Source organism: Microcaecilia unicolor, chromosome 3 (genome assembly GCF_901765095.1).
Source record: "Microcaecilia unicolor chromosome 3, aMicUni1.1, whole genome shotgun sequence".
Classification (NCBI taxonomy): domain Eukaryota; kingdom Metazoa; phylum Chordata; class Amphibia; order Gymnophiona; family Siphonopidae; genus Microcaecilia; species Microcaecilia unicolor.
The window spans coordinates 485,399,760-485,421,034 of record NC_044033.1 but is presented as its reverse complement, the minus strand read 5'-3'; the positions used below and the strand labels follow the sequence as shown (position 1 = coordinate 485,421,034).

At 42.3% G+C, this 21,275-nt stretch overlaps 1 pseudogene; it reads right to left on the bottom strand.

Moving 5' to 3' along the window:
* Positions 1-20,937, bottom strand: part of LOC115464813 — a 71,211-nt pseudogene extending 50,274 nt beyond the window's left edge.
* Positions 20,938-21,275: the final 338 nt, after the last annotated feature.

The following is a 21,275-nucleotide window of genomic DNA, read 5'->3' as shown; positions in this document are numbered from 1 at the left end:
AAGGCAACCACTACAATTCTAGTATAACAGTAATAAAAAAAGAACTATTCAAAGTAAAATTATATAAATAAATCCCAAGGCTGTCTTTTACCCATAAAGCCCTCTCCAGCCTGTCCCTACAGCGTACTTATGAGACTCTACAATGACATTTATTTCGTCTTTAGCAACAAGAAACTCTTATAGTTGCTTGGGTTCAAAAAATTTAAATTGTTTACCTTGAAGTATCACAAAGCGTAGACAAGGAAACAAGCACAAAATTGGCACCCAGAGCCAATAATGTTTATTATTTTTTTCTTCTATTATTACATTTTTTTTCTTTATTTGATGCTTATTTCATAATTTCTTGTTTATCTCAATTGTTGGGATATATTGTTGTAAAATTAATAAAGATATAAATACATTTAAAAAAAAAAGAACTATTCACACTGACCGCTCATTACCCAGGATAAAATATTGCTCACCTTAACTTAAACACTAGGGCTAAGGTCAGTGATAGCAAATGCAGACACTACAGGTGAAAATAACATCCCAGCTACAGACATAGTTCACCCAGCAGGAGATAAAACATGAAACTTCATGAAAAAATTAAGAGGACTAACTATAATTATGTGAACCCCTGCAGATCAAAGGGAGATAACATACTGCTCCTTTAATGCCACACACTCGGTGTTTATATCAAGACTATATACCTTATGAACTCCAGAAACAAGGTCTCTGGCACAAGGCAAGCGTAGAGGTAAGCGTTAACAGTGAAATAAGAGAGACTGAGATCATCTCCAACAGCCATGAAAGAGGAGTGGGATTCATTTCTGTCACGGTCCCCAGATTCTATACAGTGGTGGAAATAAGTATTTGATCCCTTGCTGATTTTGTAAGTTTGCCCACTGACAAAGACATGAGCAGCCCATAATTGAAGGGTAGGTTATTGGTAACAGTGAGAGATAGCACATCACAAATTAAATCCGGAAAATCACATTGTGGAAAGTATATGAATTTATTTGCATTCTGCAGAGGGAAATAAGTATTTAATCCCTCTGGCAAACAAGACCTAATACTTGGTGGCAAAACCCTTGTTGGCAAGCACAGCGGTCAGACGTCTTCTGTAGTTGATGATGAGGTTTGCACACATGTCAGGAGGAATTTTGGTCCACTCCTCTTTGCAGATCATCTCTAAATCATTAAGAGTTCTGGGCTGTCGCTTGGCAACTCGCAGCTTCAGCTCCCTCCATAAGTTTTCAATGGGATTAAGGTCTGGTGACTGGCTAGGCCACTCCATGACCCTAATGTGCTTCTTCCTGAGCCACTCCTTTGTTGCCTTGGCTGTATGTTTTGGGTCATTGTCGTGCTGGAAGACCCAGCCACGACCCATTTTTAAGGCCCTGGCGGAGGGAAGGAGGTTGTCACTCAGAATTGTACGGTACATGGCCCCATCCATTCTCCCATTGATGCGGTGAAGTAGTCCTGTGCCCTTAGCAGAGAAACACCCCCAAAACATAACATTTCCACCTCCATGCTTGACAGTGGGGACGGTGTTCTTTGGGTCATAGGCAGCATTTCTCTTCCTCCAAACACGGCGAGTTGAGTTCATGCCAAAGAGCTCAATTTTTGTCTCATCTGACCACAGCACCTTCTCCCAATCACTCTCGGCATCATCCAGGTGTTCACTGGCAAACTTCAGATGGGCTGTCACATGTGCCTTCCGGAGCAGGGGGACCTTGCGGGCACTGCAGGATTGCAATCCGTTATGTCGTAATGTGTTACCAATGGTTTTCGTGGTGACAGTGGTCCCAGCTGCCTTGAGATCATTGACAAGTTCCCCCCTTGTAGTTGTAGGCTGATTTCTAACCTTCCTCATGATCAAGGATACCCCACGAGGTGAGATTTTGCGTGGAGCCCCAGATCTTTGTCGATTGACAGTCATTTTGTACTTCTTCCATTTTCTTACTATGGCACCAACAGTTGTCTCCTTCTCGCCCAGCGTCTTACTGATGGTTTTGTAGCCCATTCCAGCCTTGTGCAGGTGTATGATCTTGTCCCTGACATCCTTAGACAGCTCCTTGCTCTTGGCCATTTTGTAGAGGTTAGAGTCTGACTGATTCACTGAGTCTGTGGACAGGTGTCTTTCATACAGGTGACCATTGCCGACAGCTGTCTGTCATGCAGGTAACGAGTTGATTTGGAGCATCTACCTGGTCTGTAGGGGCCAGATCTCTTACTGGTTGGTGGGGGATCAAATACTTATTTCCCTCTGCAGAATGCAAATAAATTCATATACTTTCCACAATGTGATTTTCCGGATTTAATTTGTGATGTGCTATCTCTCACTGTTACCAATAACCTACCCTTCAATTATGGGCTGCTCATGTCTTTGTCAGTGGGCAAACTTACAAAATCAGCAAGGGATCAAATACTTATTTCCACCACTGTATAGCATACCTAGCTTTCTGTGCCAAAATGTAAGTGTATTCCATAGCAATGAGCATAACTTAATTGGTTTAACAAGCTAATCAATGCTAATAACAGCATTGATTAGTAATATATTGCGCCTAAATTCTAATATATACAGTTCAAAAGGGGTGTGGTTATGGCAAGAGAAATGGGTGTTTCATGGGCATTCTGAAATTTTCGTACATAGTTATAGAATATGGCCCAGTGTATGTAAATCTATGCGCAGGGAATTACGCCATGTTTTCATTGGTGTAAAATGGATGTGCCTACTTTTAGGCACTGAGATATCAACTAAGCATATTCTATGTACTGCACCTAAATCTAGGTGCCACTTAACACGCTTAGGCTGAAATGTTTACCATTTGAATTGTTTAGGCGCCATGTATATAGAATGTGGCCCAGTATGTGCAAATTAATCCATATGGAGATATTGCCCAGGTAGAGAAGTCTTGAATTTCTGTCAAAGTACTGTCTAGAGAGAATCCACGAAAGTGGAGAACTCAATAGATCCCACGAGGCGTGAAGTAAAAAATAAAAAGGTGGGAATATGAGCCAGGCTATCCAAAGATTGGAACCAAAATGAAATTAAAATAATCAGCGTTTAATGGTTTTCAAACAAATGATAATAAAACAATTACACGTTAAAAGTGACTCGACACAACGTTGTGTTTCGGCCGGATAGGCCAACATCAGGAGTCTTGTAATTAAGGTCAACAGTGAATTGAGAACATCAACTGATATAATAAGAGAATCTGAAATCACGAATGAAAGATTTCAAAAGCAGACAGGACCTAAAAAACGGTCTTTAAAAAGATCGTTATGCGAATGATCTGTCCGTCACAGCAATTACCACAGTAGTGATAACAGAAAGCTCAGGGCTTAAATCTATGGATATATGCAAGAGAATGAAAAGGGCATAGTTATGCATTTGATATACCACCTTTCTGCAGTACAACCAAAGCAGTGTGCATATTACATAATTCTCTGTCCCTAGTGGGATCATTATCTAAATTTGTTGTACTTGGGTTGATGGACAGTTAAGTGTCTTGTGCAGGGGCCATTTGGCTACTATTCCAATCTGAAAAAGAGTCCACCATAACCTGAGGTACTGTAGGTGCTATTTACTATGAGTCCCATTATTGGCAATGGGGCCTATTTACTAATAATGCTAAATCACATACAATAACACATATTACCACACAGCACATTAGGGAAAAGTCTGTATTTTTGTTTCTTCTTCCTTTTATGTGAGTAATTTGAACAACTTCACAGTACTGTTAAAATCAAAGTGAATTATAAAGTCAGTAGTTTTTACTCTTTAAACCTAATGTTGATTTTTTTTTTCAAGATGGATTCTACAAGATAAATGCTCTGAGGCTTTAAGACAAATCCTTTGAAATTCAACCAACTATCAGTCAAAATTTTCATTGAACATTTCCGTATTGGTATGTTTCCTAAAAGGAAAAAAAAAAGTCAAACAACCTTGCAAAAGTCTTCATACGCATCAACACTCTTAGCTTTTAGAAATCCAAAGGTTTACAGAATGTCAGGGTAAGCCTCTGAGATTTATGTGGCTTGAAGTATTGACAGTGTAAATGTAACAAATAATGACCTTACTCTCACCTTGTCCCATAAGGCCCTTGTTAAGTAATCCTAGGAAGGCAGAGCTGTGGAATCGTCTCTGTTTCCATGCCGAGTTGCCCAAGTTTACATATGACTAAAGCATCAAACTTGAGGTTTGGTCTAAACTAGAGTAATACAAAATGCAAATAAATCTTCAACTTTTTTTGTACCAAAGAATTCATTATTTGCAACAAATGGCTAGGAGGAAAAACCAAAGCAAACATTGTGCTAGCATAGGAAGACTAAACTGAAATGTTTTTGCCTAATTTTGCCTAATCCATAAATCCGGCCATGAGATTCGTAGGCATTATCAAAGTCTATTTTATTTTTTTTTTAAATAAGAAATGTAGCACAGAAGGAACATATACAAATGTTATGCCAAAAGACTTGCAATAAAATGTACAGTTCAAAAGAAATGAAAAAAGAAACATGATGTAAGACATTTTCTTAACCCTGGAACTTTCTGGAAGAATGCCCAACCACCTAGGGGAAAAGCTGTGGGGAAAAGGGTCCTGCGGTAGCGGCAGGGGGCATTTTTCCCATGAGCCAAGGCCCTTTTTACCACAGTGGATAAAAAGCCTCTAAAAAATGGCCATGTGGTAAAATTACTCTTACCACATGGACATGCTGGGGGGAACCACTTACCGCCACCCATTGAAGTGACAGCAAGGGCTCCCACAGTAACCGTGCTATAAAATTTAAAAAAATTACGTTGCACCATAAATGGCACACATTTGAGGCAGATCTACCACCAGCAGCCGTGTTGGGCTGATGGTAGATTTTGGGTTAGTGTGCGGTAAGCCCACGTTGGGCTTACTGACGCTTTGTAAAAGGGCTCCCTAATTAGACTGGTTTTCAAGGTAGCCACAATAACTAAATATAAGAGACATTTGCATATCCTGGGTAGTCAATATATGCAAATGTAACTCATGTATATTCATTGGTCCCAATATTCAAAAGGGATTAACTGGACAGAAGAGGCTCAGCACTATCCACTTACTACTGGGACAATCCAGGGACGGATTTCAGGTGGAGTCAGCTGTTAACCAGACAGCAGCAATATTCAGCCAACTACCTGTTTAGCTGTCTGGGTAAAGATAGTACAGCAAAAATGGCTGTCCTGATTTAACACAGTCTGATAACCTGGTAGCAGACTGAATATAGGCTTTACATTTGCAGCCAATGCTCCTCCAAAAAAAACACCTTTCTTCAAGACATTCTCCCCACTCTTGTTGCCCACAAAAGGGCCTCTTTCCTCCTGATCCCTTTCCCCACATAAAACCTTTTCTCCATCACCTTTCCCCCCCTCACAGATGACTTCTGCCACATCCTCCCCCTCCCATAGGCCCCCCTAGGACTACCTTAGGGTCCCTGCTGGTCCAGTGGATAATAAGGGCAAGAATGGTCCTCACTTGCTCCTGCTCATACCAGCTTCAGGTACAAAATGGCTACTGCAACCCCTAGCAGCAGTCTTGTGGTACTCAACTATCTGCTGGACCACCACAGACCCTAAGGTATGCTCGGGGAAGCCTACCGGTAGGTAGCTGGTGTCTTCTGGGAAAGGGGGAAGGTTGTAGGGGAAGTGTCTTGTGGGGGGGGGGGGGGAGGTTGGGAACGGGGACGCTTTTGTTGGGGTAGTAGCATGGGAGGGAAGCTCTGGAAGGAGGCATTTAGCGGCATATATAAAGCTGATATTCAGCTTGTTACCTGGTTAGCAAATTAGGTACTGGGCTGAATATCGCATTTCACTAGTCACATTCTGGGAATGGCCAGAGCCTGGATATCCAGTGCTGGTAACCACATAGGTACCAGCCCTGAATATCAGGGTCATGCTCAGCTGGTGATGGTCAGCATATAAAAAAATGCTGACCACCACTGTATGAATATTGACCAGACTATGTATACCTTGAAAACCAAACAGTTAAGTCTATATCCAGGAGAATTAGAAATCAATGGTCTGCCAAGACAGCAGTATAGGATAAAGATGAGATAATAATGTGTTGTAGACATGAGAAAAATCATGTGAAGCCCAACATAAGGAGAGGAAACTGCAATAAAATCTTAACGAGACATGAACAATGGTGGATCGATCAATTGAAGTCATTAGAACCACAGGGCTTGAACTCCCACTAGAATAGACGGCTTTTCTTTGAGACCAATAGAATCATTACTACTAATAAACTGAAATTGACATTTATGCAAATAAAGAACAGCGCAGGACATTTAAAGGGCTGGGTTCTGCTTCCGGTTTAGAGGTCAGCGTCACACGGCCGGAGGAACGCCATCGTAGAAGAGAGGCACAGCATTATTCTTAGTGAGACAACACTCTGCTTAAATTTATTATTTTTTTTGATTTGGATACTAGTAATGAAGCTGATCAGTTTATTTTGTTGCAGGCACTTAGTCCTCTGAAGAAGCTCATCGAAAGAAAACGGAGAGCCCCGTTGGGACAAGAGTTTTAAGCTAAGTGCTGTAATCTAAGTAATAGTGTACCTAATGTCTGATCTGAAACATAGTCAAGTGTTGGTATTTTGAACAAAAATCCATCATAAAAAAGTTTTAAACATACAAAAATAATAAAACAAAAAAAAAAAAGAAAATTTGAATACTGTATCTGCGGGAGGAGCAAAGGAGGTTTTGACCAATGATAAGGGATATGGGAATGCCCTACTGTCTTGCTAGTTTATCTGGGCAAAAATGACTTCATGGATACATGAACTGTTTATCTGAGTAGCAAATATTTTGAGCAAGTTTTGATAACGTTTCAGGGTGTGAAATTGGGCTAGTCATATATCATTCCAAGGTTTTGTTTTAAGGGACAGACAAGATAGTTAAGGTGTTTATGGTCAAGATTAACCAATAGATTGGAAGATGGGTGGTTCCAATAGGAGGTTTGCACATTACGTATGATTGGATGGATTGAGAATGTCCTGGACTTTATGAAAGGGACAACATCTATTTAGTTGGGACTGGGCTGGAATTATTTATTAATGATGTTCAAGAAGCCTAGGAATATATTTTTCAGTCTTAGGGCACTTCTGCGGACTTGGGGAGGGGGGGTACCTGTGTCAATGGCTGGTACCTAAGCCAATTATGTTAATGTAAGGGAAGGATGTGCTATCATACTGTCAGGCACACTGGGCAGTGGGCCTAATTGTGGTTGTCCTCAGCTAGTACTATGGTGAAGATAAGGTCTGAGTGGATTGTTGATGAACTAGTAATGTGGATGTATGCAGGTGGGGTATCCTGATATGGTTAGCAGTATTTGATGACATTTTTTTAAAATATCGGCTCCAGTGCATCAAAGTCACTTTATCTATTTTATAGGTGTTAATGATAATAAAGCTGCAGACAATTGTTCCTTTGTTATGTAAACAGGAGAGGAGGGGGAGTAGAGGGGGATTATTGGGTTTGGAGGTATTTAGATTCAGTTGAGGTAAAGTGGAAAGAGGTTCACGATGCATCCTTTTGTCTAAGAAGTGGAGCCCAAAGCAGGTTACTACTATTATTCTCTTTTTAAGACCTTCTCTGTTCTTGAAGCAGATTTTTAAAGCTGGCAACCCCATTCAGCACATACAAAATTAATGTGAAGCTGATGTTTAACAGGATAAAAAGACTTCTAGAAGAAAAGAGCTGACATACTTTTTCTACATTGTTTTTCAGATTGTTAGATTTTAATTATATCATGTTCAGTGGGAAGACAGTTTCTCAAGTGATAGAGTATGAACTTCAAAAAACTCATTTTTTTAAAAACAGAAAGCATATGGGAATGAGGCAGTAAATGGCACCGTCCTCATTCAGTTTTACTTCAGAATAAATTAAAGCATACCACATCTAGATACCTTTAACTAACTATATTCAGAGACATCAAGGTATTATCTATTTTACTGAATATCTAGATAAAGCTATTTGGATAAACCCTTTCAGAGCAATTCTATCGCTTGGCAACAACACTTTCATATGGGGTTTATACTTATTAACAATCCTCTCATAGTAATATCAATAATATAAGAAGCTTTATAGCGCTCAGAAAGATGAAGCATAGCCAGAGATGGACAAGATTTCACTATCCAATCATTGCACCCCTGTGACTCTTGGTGCATAAAAAGTTTTTCAACATATTTTCAAAATATGACCACGCTGTCAAAATATATAACTTACAATCACAAATATGTCCATACGCCAACATGAATCAAACATAGTATTACTTATTAGATTATATGAAGCTTCTTATTATATTATTGAACAACATTTACATGCTACTTCCATGCATCAGAGATCCCAAAATGGGCAAGTATGTGCATAAGTTCACTAGACACCATTCTATAAGGTTGTATCTAAGTGATAAAAGCATGTAACTGCAAGGGGGTTACACATGGATGAGCATGGGTGGGCTATGGGCATGTCTTCAACTTGCACAAATAATTTATAGAATACTATAAGTTATGTGCTTTGCATGGTGCACCCATTTATGCCTGCCATAGAGCTGGAGTAAATGAGTACTCCGAAATTTTGGCATGCCAATTCAAGTTTATGCTATTATTCAATAATAGCATTATGAGGGGTTTTATAGAACACTGCCCCTCGCCCTTAAGAATAGTCCCTCAGATAGGCTGAGCCACCTTAAACCCATTAGTCTCACCCAGGAAGGAAGTGAGATGGGAGGGGTGGAGCCAAAGGGATAGGAACCAGGCAGTATAAAAGGATGATGAAAAACCTCCAGGTAGTATGAGCATGAGCCAGGGGCGTAGCTATGGGTGGGCCTGGGTGGGCCCAGGCCCACCCAATTTCAGCTCTGGCCCGCCCACCCACTCTTCCTCAAGGCCCGCGCCAGCCCCAGCTCCCATTGCCGGTCACTGCTGCTTTTCCTGATGAGCAGCAGGGACGGCGCTACAAAAAGAAGCACTACTCAGCTGACTGAGCTGAGCGCCAACACGTCACTAACAACGAGAAAAAATGTTTTTTAAAAAACGCGGCACCGCAGGCAGCCTCGAAGCATTGGCTGCTGACTCTGCAGGCTCCTCTCGTCTTTTATGTCACTGCCCCTGCTTCGCTCCAGGGGCAGTGACGTAAGAGATGGGAGGAGCCTGCAGAGCCAGCAGCCAATGCTTCGAGGCTTCCTGCGGTGCCGCGTTTTTTAAAAAACATTTTTTCTCGTCGCGTTAGCGTTGGTGCTCAGCTCAGTCAGCTGAGCGCTTCTTCTTTTTGTAGCACCGGCCCTGCTGCTCATCAGGAAAAGCAGCAGTGGCCGGCAATGGGAGCTGGGGCTGGTGGGCCTGAATTGGGAGAGGGAAAAAGGATGGCAGGATGGGGAGAAAGAGGGAAAACGGAAGGATGGGGAGAGAAAGAGGGAAAACAGATGGGAGGATGGCAGAGAAAGAGGGAAAACGGAAGGATGGGGGAGAGAAAGAGGGAAAACAGACGGGAAGATGGCAGAGAAAGAGGGAAAACGGAAGGATGGGGAGAGAAAGAGGGAAAACAGATGGGAGGATGGCAGAGAGAGGGAAAACGGAAGGATGGGGAGAGAAAGAGGGAAAACAGACAGAAGGATGGCAGAGAAAGAGGAAAAACAGATGGAAGGACGGCAGAGAAAGAGGGAAAACAGATGGATGGGGAGAGAGACACTGGATGGAAGGATGGGGAGAGAAAGAGGGGAGATGGATGAAAGGATGCAGAGAAAAAGGGGAGAGACTGGAAGGATGTGGAGAGAGAAGGGACACTGAACAGAAAAGGGTAGAGAGATAGACACTGGTTAGAAGGAGGGAGAGAGACATTAGATGGAAGGATCAGGAGATAGGGTAGATGGGTAGAAGGATGGGGAGAGAAAGAGGGAAGATGCTGGATGGAAGGGTAGGGAGAAAGAGGTGACACAATGGAAGGATGCAGAAAGAAAGAGGGGAGACTATTGGAAGGATGGGGAGAGAGAGGGGAGACACTGGAAGGATGGGGAGAGAAAGAGGAGAGCTGCTGCATGGAAAGGGGGAGTAGTGAAAGATTGGAGAATAAGAGGAAGGGGCATGGGGAGAACAAGGGTGAGAAAAAGATGAAAAGCCATAAGTAGATGAAGGAAATTAAAGAATGGATAGTAAGAATGAATTAAATCTGGACACAGAGAGAGGCAGAAAAATATTGAAGAAAGCAAAGAAAAAGGAGAGAAAAATGACAAATGGCTAGCAAACCCTGGCAGAAGAGTTAAGCAAAAACGAAGGAAAGCAGAATCTAGAGACTGGGAGCAACACAATGAGAAAAAGTAAATGGCCATACAACAAAGGTAAAGAAAATAATTTTATTTTTAATTTAGGATAAAGTAATATGGTACCTGTGTTAATAAAGTTTCAGAGACCACTACTTCCTTCCTTAGGTCAGGCGAGGATACTGTAACAGCATTATACTGACCTGAGGCAGGAGGTTTTGGACTCTGAAAGCTCACTGAAAAGGATTAGGCTATTAAATAAATTGTCTGAAATCTGATGCACTGAAAAGCAGCACTTTACTCTGTGTGACAAATGCATCTGAGTGTGACTAAATTTTGCTAGGGGGGTGGGGTAGAGAGAAAATTTTGTGCCCACCCACTTTGGGTTCAGGCCCACCCAAAATTGGCAGTCTGGCTACGCCACTGACATGAGCTGGTACGTAATGCAACCTTTTTCTGAGCTTTCTGATGATGCGGTTTTCCATGTTCACAGGAATGCGGAGCATTTCTGCTTTGGTTTCTTTGATGGTTCAAATCTGTCTCTTGTTGATCGTCTTCTGCCATACACAAAACCTTTCATGGTCATTATGCATTCAGTCTTTTTGTCACCTGTTCCAGTTTACAATGTGCTAGAGAAAATGTGAAGCTATACATTTGTAGGATGGTGTCTCCAGGGGCGTAGCCAGACTTTGGCAGGAGGGGGGTCCAGAGCCCGAGGTGAGGGGCACAGTTTAGCCTCCTTGGCACCGCCGACCCCCCCACCACTTTTGACCCCTCCCTGGCGCCGCCCTTCCCCTGTCCCTTTTGACCCCCCCACCACCACTGCCAGGTACCTTTGCTGGTGGGGGTCCCCAACCCCCACCAGCCGAAGTCCCCTTCAGCGCCGGTCTCCGAGTCCAGCGCGTTCGCCTATCTGGATTCTGTTTCTTTGAGTCCTGATGTCCTGCACATTCCTACGTGCAGGCCGCAGGATTCACAGAAATATAATCCATATCAGCAACGCGCTGGAGACCGGCGCTGAAGAGGACTTCAGCTGGCAGGGGTTGGGGACCCCTGCCAGCAAAGGTACCGGACGGTGGTGGTGGGGGAGGGTTGGCGGTGGCGGGAGGGGTCAAATGTGGCAGGGGAGGGTCGGCGGCGACGGGGGGGGGGGGGGGGGGTGAAAGCAAGGGGGGCAGGGCTAAATCTGCGGGGGCCCATGCCCCCATCTAGCTACGCCCCTGCTTTACTCTGGCAAATAATGAGTGGATGCATAGTATAAGGCAAAACAGAGAAATCATTATTATTTACAAAATGCAAAAACAGTTAAACTTCATGAATAAAAAAGCTATTTCTACAGCATAACAATAGTAAAATAACCAAGAATAAACTAAATACAATAAATGAAGTAAACTTGAAAACAATTAATTGATCAAATTTGATATTGGCTACGGAGTAAATATACACAAGAAATCCAATAAGTTAGCATTTAACTTTCAAAAAGGAGACTATGATAAAATGAGAAGAACAGTGAAAAAAAAATAAACTTAGAGGAGCAGCTGCAAAGGTCAAAAATTTAAGTCAGTGTGGATGCTGTTCAAAAACATCATCCTGGAAGCCCAGGCTAGTTATACTCCATGTATTAAAAAGGGAGGAAGAAAGGCCAAACGACAGCTGGCATGGTTAAAAAGTGAGGTGAAGAAAGCTATTAGATCTAAAAGAAAATCCTTCAGAAAATGGAAGAATGATCTAACTGAAAATAATAAGAAACAGCATAAGCAATGGCAAGTCAAATGCAAAGTGCTGATATGGAAGGCAAAGACAGCCTTTGAAAAAAAGATTGCGTTGGAGGCAAAAACATATAGTAAAAACTTGTTTAGGTATAGTAGAAGCAAGAAATTGGTAAAAGAATCAGTTTGACCCAGTGGTGTGCTGGAAAGTGTTTAACAACAGGCTCTCTCTCCCCCCCCCCCCCCAAAAGTAAAGAAATAAAAAAAAAAAAAAAAAAAAACACCCATAGATGTGTACACAACTGTACTAAAAAACAACAACGCAAACGATCTGCAAAATCCAATATGGGAAAGAAAGCCAGCAGATCAATGTCACAACAAAAAGATTTTATTGAAGATACCGTGTATGAACAAATCGCCCGACACAGGCCGTGTTTCGCCCACCTAGGGCTGCGTCAGGGGCTACAATGAACAAATATATAATAATTATCATAGATCATAATAAATAAAATATAACACACATACGAGCATAATATATCAAATATATAAATTGACAAAAAACAATTAATAAAATATGGAATATTACTAGGTATACATAGAGAGTATACTAGAATAATTACATGAATAAACATATCGCTACGCACTGTCCAATATAAATAATATATATATACATGTACATAAAAGAGCATATATAAGAAAATATATATATAAAAGAAGTGTATATAATGCAACAATTGTATGACAGTGCATATAAACATATATATAAAAGCATAATAAAATCTGACATCACATAACAGCAAAGCAAGGGCACTGGTATAGGTTACGAACTTCAATACAAATATGTATAAAAAAATTTATAAATGAGATAATAAAAGGCACATACCTAATCTGAAACCTTTCGTAAAGGGGCAACTATAAAAAAGTGAACATGGACACAGTAAAATAATATTCTATGTTACCAAAAATGAGAAATGGGGTAGTATGTATGGGAACAATAAAAATATTACTCAAATATGGTGCATAAAAGTCAAGAAAAAACCAGCTCAAACGGGAATCCCTATAATCATAAATCAAAAAGAATTAATAAAAAGCAAAAAATAAAATTAGAGCAGATCAAGACTAATAATATGACATTAGTTTAGGTATCATAGGGGGTATTGACACTACATTGTGTATTGACATGACTAGTGCAATGTGTTTATAAAAAATACTGTATACAAAACGTCTTGCAATCAAAACAACATCATGGCACAGCAATGTCACATATATAAACACTAAGTGCGATATGATAATAAAATATCTAAAATGTTACAAGTGCCGTGTTATAAAATGATGCACTTATTGTTATGTATGACAAACAATTATCAGTGCCCTTAAAGGCTGACAGAAGCGCAATGAAATATTAATACAGCATCGGAGGAGAATTAAACCACCACGTTGCCAGTAAACTTCCTGCTATACTACTTCAAGTGATTATATATAAAAACAGGGATGATTACAGCATTAAAGCAGGGACCACAAAAAGTGTGGATATCAACGTCTCTAGAAAGCAAAACTGCTGCAGTCTGAAGATTAAAAACAAAAGTGCAATACTGCTTCGTGTGAATATGTATGAAAACAAGTAAATGCCAAAAATGCAATGATGCGCATACATAAAATGTGTCTCAAAACAAAAATATACTTACTGTGGTCTCTAGCATACACCAATGGACACACCATTATTGAAGCTGGAAAAACTATTGCAAGTGTCCTGTGATGTTTATATGCATCATTTCCGGGTCAAAGTTCAAAAAAGCGACAAATTAAAGAATGCCAGAGACTAAAAAAAGGGGAAATAGCTATGAGTCAAATCAAATTTATATGCAATGATCGATTAATAAATGCGTGAAGAAAATACTGAATAAAAAACAACAATGAATGTGATCTGATGTAACACAGGATATGTAAATTATATTGATTCTTTACCGCACATAGTCCCATCATGCAAGACATGCGGTGGGGGATTTTCAATGGAGGGTTATAGATCAGGTAGTAGATTGGTGGGAGGGAGGGAATATTGCACATAGGTTAAAAAAAATTTTCCATCAGCAAGCTAAGTAACCCTTAAACAATAAAGATTGGGTGATTGAAGCGGGTTACTTAAGAGAGGTTTTTTACGCCAGTGATGATCGGGCAGTGCTCCCTAAGTTATATGACACAAGGAGTACATGCCTGGATTGAGGCGTTTTCCTCTCTATAAAAGAATATCCCATATGGTTCGCTAAGATTGATAGGAGTCCCTTAGAATTTTTTTGGGTGTGCACATTTTGCCATCACCATGAGTAGCATGCTATGATAGAGTTTGGTTCACTTCCAGAATTAAAATTGACACTATAGCTGTCTAGAATATGTTTAAGAATCAAGAAACTTGACAGTTATAACCAAGAATATATGTTTTGACAACAAGAAGAGTGATAGAAAATTGCAGCTTTTCAAAAAGGCCTTGCTATATCAATACATTCCTGGAGGAAAGTATGCTAGACAAAGATTTGACCTTAGAGGATAAAAAGGTCAAAGCTGCAGAAAAAAAAGCAGGAAATGGAAACTTTTATTAAGTCTAGAAACCACTTATTGTTTACCTGAAGGCAAGTCAAGTGCTTATGGGTTTACTGGTGTTAGTTTAAATACAGTGGGGGAAATAAGTATTTGATCCCTTGCTGATTTTGTAAGTTTGCCCACTGACAAAGACATGAGCAGCCCATAATTGAAGGGTAGGTTATTGGTAACAGTGAGAGATAGCACATCACAAATTAAATCCGGAAAATCACATTGTGGAAAGTATATGAATTTATTTGCATTCTGCAGAGGGAAATAAGTATTTGATCCCCCACCAACCAGTAAGAGATCTGGCCCCTACAGACCAGGTAGATGCTTCAAATCAACTCGTTACCTGCATGACAGACAGCTGTCGGCAATGGTCACCTGTATGAAAGACACCTGTCCACAGACTCAGTGAATCAGTCAGACTCTAACCTCTACAAAATGGCCAAGAGCAAGGAGCTGTCTAAGGATGTCAGGGACAAGATCATACACCTGCACAAGGCTGGAATGGGCTACAAAACCATCAGTAAGACGCTGGGCGAGAAGGAGACAACTGTTGGTGCCATAGTAAGAAAATGGAAGAAGTACAAAATGACTGTCAATCGACAAAGATCTGGGGCTCCACGCAAAATCTCACCTCGTGGGGTATCCTTGATCATGAGGAAGGTTAGAAATCAGCCTACAACTACAAGGGGGGAACTTGTCAATGATCTCAAGGCAGCTGGGACCACTGTCACCACGAAAACCATTGGTAACACATTACGACATAACGGATTGCAATCCTGCAGTGCCCGCAAGGTCCCCCTGCTCCGGAAGGCACATGTGACGGCCCGTCTGAAGTTTGCCAGTGAACACCTGGATGATGCCGAGAGTGATTGGGAGAAGGTGCTGTGGTCAGATGAGACAAAAATTGAGCTCTTTGGCATGAACTCAACTCGCCGTGTTTGGAGGAAGAGAAATGCTGCCTATGACCCAAAGAACACCGTCCCCACTGTCAAGCATGGAGGTGGAAATGTTATGTTTTGGGGGTGTTTCTCTGCTAAGGGCACAGGACTACTTCACCGCATCAATGGGAGAATGGATGGGGCCATGTACCGTACAATTCTGAGTGACAACCTCCTTCCCTCCGCCAGGGCCTTAAAAATGGGTCGTGGCTGGGTCTTCCAGCACGACAATGACCCAAAACATACAGCCAAGGCAACAAAGGAGTGGCTCAGGAAGAAGCACATTAGGGTCATGGAGTGGCCTAGCCAGTCACCAGACCTTAATCCCATTGAAAACTTATGGAGGGAGCTGAAGCTGCGAGTTGCCAAGCGACAGCCCAGAACTCTTAATGATTTAGAGATGATCTGCAAAGAGGAGTGGACCAAAATTCCTCCTGACATGTGTGCAAACCTCATCATCAACTACAGAAGACGTCTGACCGCTGTGCTTGCCAACAAGGGTTTTGCCACCAAGTATTAGGTCTTGTTTGCCAGAGGGATTAAATACTTATTTCCCTCTGCAGAATGCAAATAAATTCATATACTTTCCACAATGTGATTTTCCGGATTTAATTTGTGATGTGCTATCTCTCACTGTTACCAATAACCTACCCTTCAATTATGGGCTGCTCATGTCTTTGTCAGTGGGCAAACTTACAAAATCAGCAAGGGATCAAATACTTATTTCCCCCACTGTATATATATATAGCTTTGTCCAGTTCAATGTTTTATGGTTAGATTTTGTTCTGTTGTAATTGTGCAATTTGTGACTGCTGTTCCTCAAATTTTTCTTTGATGAGTAATGCTTTTTATAGTAAATATATGACTTGGAGGGGCATAATCGAACGAAAATGTCTATCTCCATGGGCGTTTATCTCTGAGAACGGGTCCGTGAAGGGGCGGACCGAACCGTATTTTTGAAAAAAAATAGACGTCCATGTTTTATTCGACAATTTGTGAGCTGGGTGTTTTTGCTTTTCAGCGATAATGGAAAATGAAAGCGCCCGGCTCAAAAACCAATAAATCCAAGGCATTTGTTCGTGGGAAGGGCCAGGATTCGTAGTGCACTGGTCCCCCTCACATGCCAGGACACCAACCGGGCACCCTAGGGGGCACTTTTACAAAAACAAAAAAAAGGTAAAAGAGCTCCCAGGTGCATAGCACCCTTCCCTTGTGTGTTGAGCCCCCCCAAATCCCCCTCAAAACCCACTGCCCACAACACTACACCATTACTATAGCCCTAAGGGGTGAAGGGGGGCACCTACATGTGGGTACAGTGGGTTTGGGGGGTTGGACGACTAAGCATTAAGCAGCACAATTGTAACAGGTAGGGGGGGATGGACCTGGGTCCACCTGCCTGAAGTCCACTGCACCCCCTAACAACTGCTCCAGGGACCTGCATACTGCTGCCAGGGAGGTGGGTATGACATTTGAGGGTGAAAATAAAAAGTTGTGAAACATCATTTTTTGTGGTGGGAGGGACTTAGTGACCACTGGGGGAGTCAGGGGAGGTCATCCCCGATTCCCTCTGGTGGTAATCTGGTCATTTAGGGCACTTTTTGGGGCCTTATTTGTGAAAAAACAGGGTCCAGGAAAAGTGCCCTAAATTCTAGCTACAAACGCATACTTTTTTTCCATTATCGACGAAAGGCGCCCATCTCTGTTTGGGTGATAACCACGCCCCCTCAACTTTGTACGCTTCCGCGATGGAGTGCAGTTGAAAACGTCCAAGTTTGGCTTTCGATAATACCGTGTTATTCATTTTTGTGAGATAAACGTCCATCTCCCAATTTAGGTTGGAACTTGGGCGTTTTTCTCGTTCGATTATAAGCAGGTTGGTCATTAAAAATGGAAAACAGCATGCATTGTTCCTTTTGAAAATGGAGTTTAGTATACATGGGCTAAAGTGTTAATGGTTAAAGTAATTTAAACAGCCACTTGCAATTAACCCTCATAATATAATTATTTTCTCACAAGTGGGGAAAGCATGTGGAGCATGGCTCATGGAATTCTTTCCTACTCCTCTGTTTGCATGTGAGTATGTCTGTCTGTGTGGTGAAGTGTGTGTGTCTGTGTTGCATCTGTATGTAAGTATATATGTGTGAGTAGTGAATATCACTAGCATTCGTCAAATTTGACAGGTACCGTGCCCATTTTCGGGTTCTCAGCCAATCAGAAATGAAGTCAAGCCTAAGCCCCACCCACTCACCACCCTTTTGATGACATCACCGCCCAAGCCATGCCCACTTCAGGTCCACTTCCCATGCACATTTATCAAAGGAAAGAAAAAATAGACATTTTTTTCTTTCAAAAAAAGCTCTTAAAGCTGTTTTAAAAGTACACCTTTTTAAGCTGGATCGTCTTTTTTATTGTCTGCTTTTTTTTTTCCAATGGTTAGAGCAGGGGGCTGAGAACCACAGTTCAAATCCCACTGACACTCCTTGTGTTCTAGGGAAAATCAGTTTTAACTTTCCATCACCTGAGGTACAGTGTGATCCCTTGAGGGCCAGAGAAATACCTCCTGTACTTGAATATAAATTGCCTTGTACTACTGAAAGGGTGTGCGCAGTGGCGTATCAAGGGGGGGGGGGGCGGTGGGGGCGGTCCGCCCCGGGTGCACGCCGCTGGGGGGTGCCGCGGCACGCGCCTGTCGGCTGTGAGTTCGAATCGCTACGCTAAATTCTCTCGTTCGCTGCAGCTCCCTCCCTCTGCCCCTCCCTCTGGGATATCTTTGGCCTTTTTAAACGCAACCAGCCAACGCTGAATATCGGTTTGGTCACATTTACACACAAGCATTCCTTATTTCTTGTATGTCCCAATACTTCAGCATTGCAATTTATACAAGCTATATCAAATGTACATGTTTTTGCAAAGTGTTAATTTCCCTCCAGCCTTCTACAGGAGAGATTAAGGGAGGTTTTATTTATTTATTTATTTGTTTGTTTGTTACATTTGTATCCCACATTTTCCCACCTATTTGAAGGCTCAATGTGGCTTACATAGTACTGGAGAGGTGTTACAGACTCCGGTGTGAACTAATACATAGTGATGTTGTGGTAAGATAAAGTTCATGTGGCACAGCCACATTAGGGTATCGTAACGGAAGAGTTGTGGTATGTCCATTACGTACTTTAGTTTTGTTGTGTTGCAGATATCAGGCATTTATGTTGGATCGGCCAGGTATGCCTTTTTAAACAGGTTAGTTTTTAGTGTTTTCCGGAAGTTTAAGTGATCGTACATAGTTTTCAAAGCTTTTGGTAATGCGTTCCACAGTTGTGTGCTTATGTAGGAAAAACTGGATGCGTAGATTGATTTGTATTTGAGTCCTTTGCAGCTTGGGTAGTGCACATTTAGGTACGTTCGTGTTGATTCGGATGTGTTTCTAGTTGGTAGGTCGATCAGGTCTGTCATGTATCCCGGGGCTTCACCGTAGATGATTTTGTGAACCAGAGTACAGATTTTGAAAGCAATTCGTTCTTTGAAGTTTTTTGCAGAGGGGTTTTGCGCTTTCAAATCGCGTTTTTCCAAAGATAAGCCTAACTGCCGTGTTTTGAGCGGTCTGAAGTTTCTTTAAGGTTTGTTCTTTATATCCCGCATAAATTCCATTGCAGTAGTCTACATGGCTTAGTACCATTGATTGTACCAGGTTGCGAAATGTTTCCCTCGGGAAGAATTGCTTCACGCGTTTGAGCTTCCACATTGAGTGGAACATTTTCTTTATCGTGGATGTCACTTGGCTCTCTAGTGTTAAGTTGCGGTCTGAGATAGGGAGGGTGTAATCTGGGGTGTTGATGATTGTGGGGTTGCCGCGCTGTGTTGGGATGAGAGGATTTATACAATAAGCTCCTCCTTTACCAGAGGTCATCTGTTCCTTAAACTGCTCTTGTGAAACTCAATCTGTTACATTCACACAGCCCAGCAGACACCCCGATGGGTAATCCTTGGGAAACGTATCTTTAAGCTGCAGCATTCTATAGAAGGCTTCCAGCTGGGAGACCTCTTGTGAGGCTGGTCTCTTGGCTTTTGCTGCTATCCACAAACGGCCTCGGTGAGAGCTGTACCAGGTTCTGCCTTCCACTTTTTTGATTCCTTTGATAAGAAGTGATGCCCAGGGCTGATGCATGCTGAGGCACATGCCTTCATCCGACATCTCTTGAAACTCCTGGTCCTGGATATGCAGTCTGTTCTTTTCTGTATCTCCCAAGGATGAACTCTTTCTGTGTGTGCCTGAACCAGTCTGCTCTACCCACACAGGTGCAGGCCGCAAAATGTCGGAATTAACCATATCCCTCAGCTGCTTCTCAGCTACCAGCTTCTCATCCCTCAACACACTTCCCATCATTCCAGATTTAATGTTTTGAATAGTTTCATCCAACATGCTGTGATAGTCAGAGAGGTTGATCTGCTCCTCCAGTATCTGCCTGCCTGCAAAGTCAATGGTGATCTTCCGGGAGAGGCGTGAGGCATGCTTGAGGTCCTGGAGCTCCTTCTTTTTCTTCTGCAGAGCCTCCCTCTCTGGTTTGGACAGCCACTGGTTGGAGTCCGTGGCAAAGTAACCTGACTCATCATCAATGACTTGAGTACGATGCGCACTGGTCCTGTCAAACTCCAGCAGCTTATCTTTATGCTGCATGGCTTTCTCCAGGCCTGCCCGGAATCGAGCTTCATGATGGGGCAGCAGGTCTGTCTTCCCAGGAGCCTCACTACCTGACATGAGTTTCTTCAGCAGCTTTTGGCTCTTATTGGAATCCCGCTGCAAAATGTCCTGCTCCTCTCTTGTGCACACCAATGTACCACAGAAGAGACAAGGTCCAGAGCCCTCCTGCTCACAGACAATTCGTCCACATGTCAAGCAGTTACTGATGAATCTGTGCTTCTGTGCCAGACATTCACAGGAGTACCACCCAGGGATAAGCACTGCCAGCCTGTCTTGCCCTTCCTTGGTGTACAAGCTCACAAATTTTGTCTTCTTCTTGGAGGGGCCATTGCTGCTGGTCTCCTGCATCTGCTTTCCTAAATCAAGGGGTGATTTTACTTCTTTCACTGCTGACTCGGCCTCAACAAAAAGAGCAGCCTCCTGCTTGTTGCGTCCCTTACGCTGCCCCTTCCTGGTTTGGTCTCCAAGGCCCAACTTCTGTACCTCTGAACCCTCATCCTTTTTTCAGTACAGCTGCACAGGATCATTTACTGAAAGCTGATTGTGCTTTTGCCACCTAGCTATCAGTTCCTCTATGAATTGTTGCTTCTTGGATTCGGTTCCTTGGATTAGGTCATTAATGTATTCTTCAACCTCTTCTTCATTCTCAGTTGACAAAATATACCGCACTATATCCTCGCTGACATCCAGACCAAAGCTGCTCTGTAGCCGCGACCTACACCAAGACACCAGTGGCTCGCCCATGTCTCACCAGAGCTGGAGCTGTGCTAGAAACACTACAGCCGTTTCCTTTTCCTGCCACTTGATTAAGGTTCTCCTTTAATCCCCCATATTTTTTCCCCTCCAAGTTCAAATGTAGAGACAGTTGAAGGTACCTCTGCATTTCCTGCCTGGTAGATACACGTGTTGGTTTTAGGGATGAGCAGGTGCAACATTTTCATTTCACTTCCAATGTGATCTATGGGAAATTTTGTTTTCTTTGGAGGTTTGTCCCCTTCTGTCATCACAGGTGCTACGTTGTTACCCCCTCCTCCCCACATCAGCAGACAGCCCTTCCACTTGTGGACACCCCCCATGTATAA